The sequence below is a fragment of the Xiphias gladius genome, chromosome 14 (genome assembly GCF_016859285.1).
Source record: "Xiphias gladius isolate SHS-SW01 ecotype Sanya breed wild chromosome 14, ASM1685928v1, whole genome shotgun sequence".
In the NCBI taxonomy this organism is placed as follows: Eukaryota; Metazoa; Chordata; class Actinopteri; order Istiophoriformes; family Xiphiidae; genus Xiphias; species Xiphias gladius.
This window is the reverse complement of record NC_053413.1, coordinates 18,802,619-18,811,950: the sequence shown is the minus strand read 5'-3', so window position 1 is coordinate 18,811,950 and position 9,332 is coordinate 18,802,619. Positions and strand designations below refer to the sequence as shown.

The window sequence follows — 9,332 nt, the reverse complement described above, 5'->3', positions numbered from 1 at the left end:
GTTCTCGTCTGTCTTGGTTATGTATCCCGCATCGGGCGGCGGTGCGAGCGCAAATCCGGGTTACTTGTTCCGCCGTGCCTCCTCAGGACTGACTTCTTCTCTGAAGCCGCGCTGTGAAAATGTTCTCTGTCAACCTCAAAATAGATGAATCCCTGTTTCTCCCTGCGAGCAGCAAACTTGTGGGAGTGGATGGCTGCTGATGTCGTACCCCCCCCCCCCACACACACACACACACACACACACACACACACACTTCTCTCTCTCTCTCTCTCTGTCTCTCTCTCTCTCTGCGTGTGTGTCTCTCAGGGAAGAGCAAAATCAGGTGAATGAAAACCTCCATTCACAGACACGGCAGCGCGGACGCGTGACACAACAAAGAGCCGGTTGCCCGATTCCAAGTCACAAAATGTAGGCTATTTTGCAGATGTCACAAACTGGCAGACGCCTCCTGTGCATGTCTCAAGAAAACCTGTATTTGTACACTGGCTGGCAGGCAAATGATTTGATACTTTACAGAGGGCAAAGTACAATGTGTTGTACATTATCAGGATGGATTACCAACCTACTTTTAAGTAAAAGTAGCAATATCACAGAGTAGAAATACTCTGTTACAAATAAAAGTCATATATTTAAATTCATTATTATTAATATATTTTATGCTAGTACATAAGTAGCAGCATCAACAGTATCAAAATATACATAAAGCACCGGAAGGAAAAGTGCCCATGATGAAGAATGAGCCACATAATTACTGAAGCGTTCATTTAAAGCATCAGTTTAATGTGGCAGCTGCTAAAGGTCTTGCGAATTTCGACCACTTTATTTACTACTGGGTAACTTAATGTATAAATATACATTGCAATTTATTTGTTGATTATGTTTTGTCTTAATAATTGTCCGAATCTGCAAAGTAAATCTCTCAGATAAATGAAGTGCAGTAAAAAAAAAGGAGAATATCTGCCTCTGTAATGTAGAGGAGTAAAAGTATTTAAAAAAAAAAAAGCATGTAATGAAAATGAAGTACTCAAATGAAGTACAGGTACCTCAAAATTGTACTTAAAGTGTAAGTCCAACCTAAGTAGAGGGTTAGAGTAAATTCCATCAGTTTATATTGAGCGCACAGTTTCACAGACTCCACCTCAAGGATGGGTGCTAGGGGAGGTGGGCCACCCACCTGTGATTACAGGGTGTTATCTGTCTCTTTATATATATATATATATGTATTTTATAACGTAAAGAAGTCCCAAACGGTTGACTCTATGTCAGAGGGTTCAGGATGATTTAAAACAGTAGATGGCGTGTTGAGCCATTTCAAACACATGAAATGCCGATTTGGAGAGAAATGTCAATATCAACACCAGCACTGATGTGTTTCATTACAGTACAGTGATATCGTTTAGTTTACAGCCCCAAAAAAAACATGCGTAAGTGTGCAGTACATCTCTAAGTACAGTATTTGAGCAAATGTACTTAGTTACTTTCCACCATTGCCAATCCCCTCAGAGTGAGCCCCCGATTCACAGCTGTGGTTTGATCAACTGGAAATTTGTTAGGCAGTTTGCCCTTCAAAAGTACAATAACACTAACTATTTCAGCTCTAGAGTCGAAACAATTTGTCGATTAATCGATCTGTCATAATATATAATAAATATTTTCATTATGAATAAACTATTGAAGTCTTTTTTCAAGCCAAACAGGCCAAACATTTGATTGTTCAAGCGTCTAAAAGGTGAAAAATTGCTGCATTTCTGGTCTCACATGATATTGTACTGGATTATGTTTTGTTTTTGGACTCTTGGTCTAACAAAAGAAACAATCTGAAGACTTCACTTTGAGCTCTGTGAACTTGTAACAAATAGACAAAATATTACTTGCAGATTCTAAGGTGGGTGATGCATTAATTTTGAGGCCATGTCCTGTAGAGGGATTCTGCGTCAAAATCTAGTTCTAAGAGATTTATTATTGTGGTTTATATTCTGCTCACATGATGAATATTCCTATCAAAGTTGTGTACAATCAAATTACCACAAAGTAACACAAATTATTCCAGCATAGGAGTACTGGTTGCACTGGACTTAATGGGAATTTGGAGGTGACAGAGCATACAGCAGATAGAGGTTAAGTGGGGGCAAAATAACAAATGTCTGCCCCAAGATCCTGATGCTCGTCTAACTGATGCAACTAAGCTAGAACTGACTATGGTTTGGATTTGGTCACATTTGGTATATTAACATCATATTTCCATTTTATGATAAAAATAAACTCAAAATGGATGCCATGTTGAAATGGGTCCGTTATTCTCGATTCTCACTGACCAGGTAAAGTGGGCAACTGCCCCCAGAGACCCCAAAAGCCACGGGTTAACTGTGTGTGAAATTGTGTGTAGTAATTCGATTAATTATAATTTTGTTTGGCAAAATATTCACTGACACGATTTGATCCTTCAGGTGGGTCCTCCCGAAGAGGGAGATGAATGAGGGGGTCCACCTGCTCTTTTTCGTCTGGGGCTCAGTCTGACCTTAGCTCTACCGTGACGGAAATCTATCAAAACTAAAACAGAACTGCATAACTCCTCTCCGCCACACTGCTTGCACTGAAGCTCATACTGGTCAGGACATCACTGTGCGTGCATTCTTAAAATAGAAATGACACTGATGGCAGACAACAGTGTGGAGTAAGAGATCTGTGAAATAGAAACAAAATAAAAACAAAATAAAAGGAATTAATTAGAGGCAAGAGGAGGTGACTTTTGACAATCCTTCTTTTTCAAAAGTCAGTGATTTAAGAATAATGATAGACTATTAAAAGTATAGATATGAATGCCAGACCGCAGGAACAGATGAGGCTGCTTCCAGATTTGAGAGAATAATTACAATAAACACTTAGCAGTTAATGATTTGTTCACCTTAAAATTGGTAATTAACATTTATCTAATCGGAGATTGGCTACCATTCAGGAGTGGCTGCCAAACATCTGTAACCAGCAGTACATGATTATTAATGATGATTAATTTCCCAAGGAGGCAGTCTGGGTAGTCCGTACTGAGCTGTTGGAGGACACTGAGGACACACCCGGCCTTAAGGCGGCCAAATGGGGTTGTGACTTGAGGGACAGCTGTTAAAATCTCCAGAATGGATTGCAGGACTTAAGTGATCGAAAAGAATTTATATGTTCCCTCACCTCCTACCATTTTGACAAGTAGTATATATATCCACGTTGATCCATTAGTAATTTACAAAAGGGGTCGTATGAGATTGTTTCCAGGTGTGAATGTGGAGCAGGGCAGTGCTAAAAAAAAAAAAAACTAAACACCTCCCAACAGAATCAGTTCCCTGTGGCTTAAAAATAATGAAAACCAAACCTCATGGAAAAGGTAGCATGTTATCAGGTTTCGGTCATCACTGCATAATGGGTTTCCCATAAAGCCATTCCTAAAACAGTGTTACCCGTTCACAAACACTCTATCATGCAAACCTTTTGTTGCATGATAGAGTGTTCGCATGGTTATCATGATACGACTGACGCATGTTGGCTAATGGCTTATTTTTCAAACATATTGGATGTTTGCAGTTAAACAAGGCTTTACATTGCCTGTTTGACCGCTGGTTTTAATTATCAGCTGTAAGGATGCCCACTACAGTTAATGCTTCAAATTCAAACATGTATTTTCATGTAATGGCTACTAGAACTGATTGTACCGTAAGCAGCTTTTGAATAAAATGTGGTCTTAAAATGTCAATATCACCACTGAAGTTAGGAATAGCACGGGTCAGGTAAAGCCAGTGATTGATACCACGGCTACATCTACCGATTATTTTCATTATCAATTAATCTACAGATTAATTTCTTGATTAATCGATTAATCTTTTGGTTTATAGAATAAAATGTTCATGACAAGTTTCCAGAGCCAATAGTGACATCCTAAAATGTCTTTGGTTTTGTCTGGTTGACAAATACTTTACAACTTTATCTCGTCTTTTTTCTTAAAAGGAGAATAGGGGAAAATGTATGAGACATATTTTTTAAGAATTATTCTGTGTTGACCACTCTTTGAAATTAAAACGAAGGCTTGCGCTTTACAAAACAGACAATTAATGAATTATCATTCATCATCAAAATCTGTAAAACATCCTTCTTTGACCTAAAGTGTTCTTGGAAAGAGTTCAACAACACTACTTTCCCAAATTCACAGTCCGACGGGAAAGATATTCAGTTGCAGAATAATTTTCTGTTGATTGATTAACTGTCTAATTTTTTATCTTTAACTGATACACAAAGAATTCATTCCTTAACCACAGACCAAAATACACACATTTGCTGCTTTTGGGATTTGTTTCTCCTACATCTGTACACAGCAATTTTATACCTTGGGAGCCTTAAACGGAAGCAAAATATCTTTTAATATTATGATTGTCAATAAGCAGTATTCTTATAGCATGGCATCAGTAAACTGCAGAAGAGTGCCCTTGTTTACCAACACATACTGGTCTGTGATTGCTTTACGTGATGAAAGAAAAGACAAAAGGGGAGCGAGAGGCAAAAGATCCGAAGATGGTGAGTCCACGTTTGTATTTGTTGATAGGTTTTCATTCATGATTTCCTGTATGCAAAAAATACTTCCCCTATAGGGGCGATAGCCTCCCAACTCAATTCAACTCAGCTTTATTCAGTCCATATAGTATTTTACAAAATACAAAATACAGCTGATCCAAAGTACTTAACAGCACTGAGAGGGAAAAAAACAGCACAAAAGAAAGGAGACAAACAAAAGAAAAACACGAAACACTGAATTTTTAAAAATCTTTTTTCATTTTTAGTGGGGGTTAATTTGGTCCTAAATTGGAGGGATGGGGCAACCCGCTGTATTGTAGGCCCCCTTTTGTGACTGAAACTGAGAAAGATGAACGACTTGATGTATACTGTTTTAGTAATTCTCCCCCGCTTCTTGTTACTTCAATTGGATGTTTATAGATTCACTGTGCAGAATGATGCACACTATGTTAAGACTGTTTTCACATCCATCTGCTGAAGGAGGAAAGTTTCTCGGAGCTCACCTTAAGTCTGAGTTTATCAGGTGTACGTACAAGCCCGAAGCATGAGATTTTGCAACACTACAACTAGTTCGGAGGCAAATCGTGGTCCAACATATTGCAGTTTACACAAGGTGGTATGGAAACCTGAAGCCTCCAGTGCACATACAATGGACTTTTCAGTGAAATGGAAGACATCCGGTGTCCAGCAGTTAAACTTTTGAAACAAAAAATATTTGCATATTCAGAGATTCTGGGCTTTTTTTAATGAGGGAGAAAGAGCCAATTTTATCATTTTGACATCAAACAAATTATTATTCAAAGATAATGTTAATGGGCCATGGTGTGTCCTATTAACAAGACCTAGTTTAAGTTATAAAAGCAAACAAGTTCAATATAGTTATTGTTTTTACATATATTCCAGTAAGCTGTGTATTTACCCTCACATTCATACTCAGGTAGATTTCCCAGATAGATTTTTGGCTCGACACAGGTTGTAAGATGTTTTTTCCTTTCTTTCCTCATCTCAAAACTGGATTATCAACTGGGCAAACCTCAGTGGCCCCTTATGCCCCAGCACTGCGTGTTAATAAGTTGATTAACCGATTGATTAGATAAAACTAAATTAAAAAAGCCTAAAGCCAACTCCTGCCTTTTTTTAAAGTTTTTTTTTTGGCCATTTCATGCCTTAATAGATAAAAGTCACGGACGGAGGCATGACAGGAAATGAGGGTAGATAGATAGGCGACTACGTGCAACAAACCTGGCCTGATTTAAACCTGGGATGTTGCATATGGTGATTGGCCCTTCAACCCCAGGGCTACCAGCATGGCCAGATTAACCCCCTGAGGAGCCCTTGGGCAAAATTTTGTTCTTGGGCACCCACTGACCCCACTGTATATGGCAGTTTCATTATTTTCCCAGACACTGAGACCAACGATCACTCTAGAGCTGAAGTAATTAGTTGATTTATTGATTAGTTGATAGACAGAAAATTAATTGGCAACATTTGTTTTTTATAATTGATTAATCACTTAAATAATTTTTTAAGAAAAAATGCCACAACTTCACTGGCACCAGTTTCTCAAATGTGAATATTTGCCAATTCTCACTGTTTTATTCGATAGTAAACTCAACATTTTTGGGATTTTGACTGTTGGTCAGACAGAAGAAGCAATCTGACTATGTTAACTTGAGCTTCATGGATTTATGGTGACTATTTTCTGACATTTTATAGACTAAACAATCAATCAATTATTAAAGAAAATAATTGTCAGATATATTGATAGTGAAAATAGCTGTTGGTTGCAGCCTTACAATACACTCTATGATGGAATAATACAACCTAACCAAAGGTTTTCTGTGCGTTAATTATACTTGACACAGAAAAAAATGAAGCAAGTTGATAAAACACAACTTCACAGTAAATGAGCTCAATATGAAGTAAACAATTTCGGGTCTTAAAACTAGATTTGGAGTCCCTCTAAAAGACCAGGCCCACAAGATGGAGGATTGGAGACTCTGCAGTTGATAATAATATTATTATAATGATAATGGAATTATGTAGACCAAAATGATATGAATTAAACCTCAGGCATTTGGAGCCTCTGGAGGTCTAGGGTGCTTTTGACAACTGGGTACCCCACTCTCTGTTTTTCTATCTAAAACTGAGACCTTGTCATGTTGAGGTGACCTTGTAAAACTGTTAATATTCCAGGTGATATCATGCTTTCATGTTGAATATCCTTACTTATAAGCAAACTAAGTTGGGAAACACTTGGGGCTCATAACAGGCCTCTGGCCCGGGGCCGGCTGTAGCTGGGCAATCTGGCTCTGCATTACCCACTCTCCAAAAGCTCAGGGCAGCCCTTATCAGTGCTACAGGGTGAAAACATAGTGAAGGGGGTTTGCTTAAAGAGGAACATCGGCCAGTTTTAAAATCCACATGTATTATTCCTAATGACACAGTTCAGGCGATACTTGGCTCTGTTCTGAATAAAAACAAAAAGTACGCTCATTTCACTGACCCATAAAATTTGTTGTACGTCAATTCTTGAAGCCGGATTATGTTTACACCCCGGGTCACACCTGTTAGCAATGCTGGAATGTGAACTTTATTTAGCAAAAAGACTGACTGAACTGCGGTGTGCATTATTATAATAAATAGCTTTCACCTTTGATGTCAAGTAAGAGAAACTCAAGTGAAAGCATTATAGACAATTTACTGTTACAAATCGACGTGTGCCAATACTTTTGGAGACGGCTCTTCAGTCCAGGGGCTCCCCAGATGAATTGTAGAAGCATAATATTGACATTAAAAATCCTGAAGAAATTTAAAGTACAGAACAGCACCCCGCCGACATGTACTGTATCACTTAGTTATGGGAAATAGTACATGATGCAAAAGAAAGAAATGCAATCACAAGTAATGTGGGTAAGAAGAAATGAGGGCAGGGAAAGGCTGGGTGACGGAGGAATACATCAGCCCATCAGTGAAAGTAGTGTTATTGAGCTCCTTCCAAGAACACCAAATGTCAAAGAAGGATGTTTCACAGATTTTAATGATGAAGGATAAATCATAAACTGTCTTTCTTGTAAAGCACAAACCACAGTTTTAATTTAAGAGAATTTAAGAGTACCCAGGACAGATCAAATTCTTTCTCAACATAACGTCTGCTGTTTTTCCTACTTTCCCTATTTGCCTTCTGAAGAGAAAAGATAAGATAAAAGTTTTAAATGTGTATTGTAACTATGTAACTGTGAGTAGGTTGTTGGGCCAGAGATTTAACGGGTATATAATGTCCTCATGGGTTCACAAAAACTCTCTCAACAGACGCATTCATTTCAGTTCACAGGTGATAAAACTCTGCCCTTTGCTTTTAACAGTTTAGCTGAGGCCAGCTGCCTGACATCTGACGGCTTTCGCACGTCTGTCAGATTTCTGAAGCTGTCAGGAGTAACTCGGCAATCTGTATTTCACAGGAGAGATTTGAGAGCTCCTGTTGCTCATCTTGAAATCTCTATCTATCATGTTTCCTTTGTACAAACAGTTGTAAAAGATAATTATCACTGCACATTTTTTTCAGTTTTGATTCCTCAGTGACAGTTATGTGGAAGTGGCAAATGTTAGTCACCATGTCCATGCATTAAACCATGCATGGAGTAAGACCGTTTGGTACGACTTACTCCACATCAAAGTTTACCCAACCAGGATGGCCGAGAGGTTAAGGCGTTGGACTTAAGATCCAATGGACAGTTGTCTTCGTGGGTTCGATCCCCACTCCTGGTAGTGTGTGATGCACTAGTGTTTATCTCTGCTGTTTATTAAGCTCTGAATTATAGTTCCCACCTTTGCTTTGTGTAAACGCAGCCATTGCAGCCAAATGCAAGCTTTGATTCTGATCAGTATAAACTGAAATTAAAATATCTAACCGTGTGAAAAAATGGATGTTGACGTGTGTTCTTTTATGTATGTAATTATTTGTTAAGGGGTTGTATGATAGTTGAACATATCCTGAAAAGAAATAACTGAATCATTGCTTGTATCATACAATACCTGATGCAGATTATGTGCAAACTCCACGTTGCAACAAAAATTGTAAAAATGCGTGATTGTATTCAATAGTGTTTTGAATACAATAACAACAACTACTACAATAAATTAAATCTACCAAAACCACACTGAAATCTTGCCCAACTAAGCTGAAATTGAAAATCTATTTTAAAAATCCAAAGCAGTACCAACTGTTATTATCTAGCTATGGGCAAATTTGTGTATAGTTGATAGTGATGTGTTTTTATTTATTTATTTATGATCTTTTAGACATCTAACTATTTGAGAAATTAATTATGGAGTGGTTCTATGACAGTTGAACATGTAATAAAAAAAAATAAAATAAAATAAAAAATCGTTTTAATTTCTTGTATTGCACCTGCCATACCCTACAAATTGAAAATTATGTAAATCAATACTTCTAGAAACACCACCCTGCAACAAAAATATTAAAAAGTCTGAACCTGTGAAATTTAACCTGTAAACCTGTAAACAGTAAAAACAACAAAATCAATACTACTGCTACTAATATTAATTATAGGAAGAAGAATAAAAGCTACATTCAGAACAAAGATACCAAATGCAGTGAAAACTTACTAAATTAAGATGTAATAGAAAATACGTCAAACCTATATCAATCCAAATAATCTAGTCTGTTTTACGAAATCTATACAAAATATTATTAATAATACCCTGTAGCCTTGTATAGCTTCTCTACACGATTTATAGTCTGTTTAAATCGGCTCGAC

General features: G+C 37.5%; 1 non-coding gene across 1 annotated transcript; it reads left to right on the top strand.

Moving 5' to 3' along the window:
• The first annotated feature begins 8,236 nt into the window (after positions 1-8,236).
• On the top strand, positions 8,237-8,319 carry trnal-uaa. The gene has a single exon. It is a non-coding gene; the product is annotated as a tRNA-Leu (tRNA).
• The last annotated feature ends 1,013 nt before the right edge of the window (positions 8,320-9,332 follow it).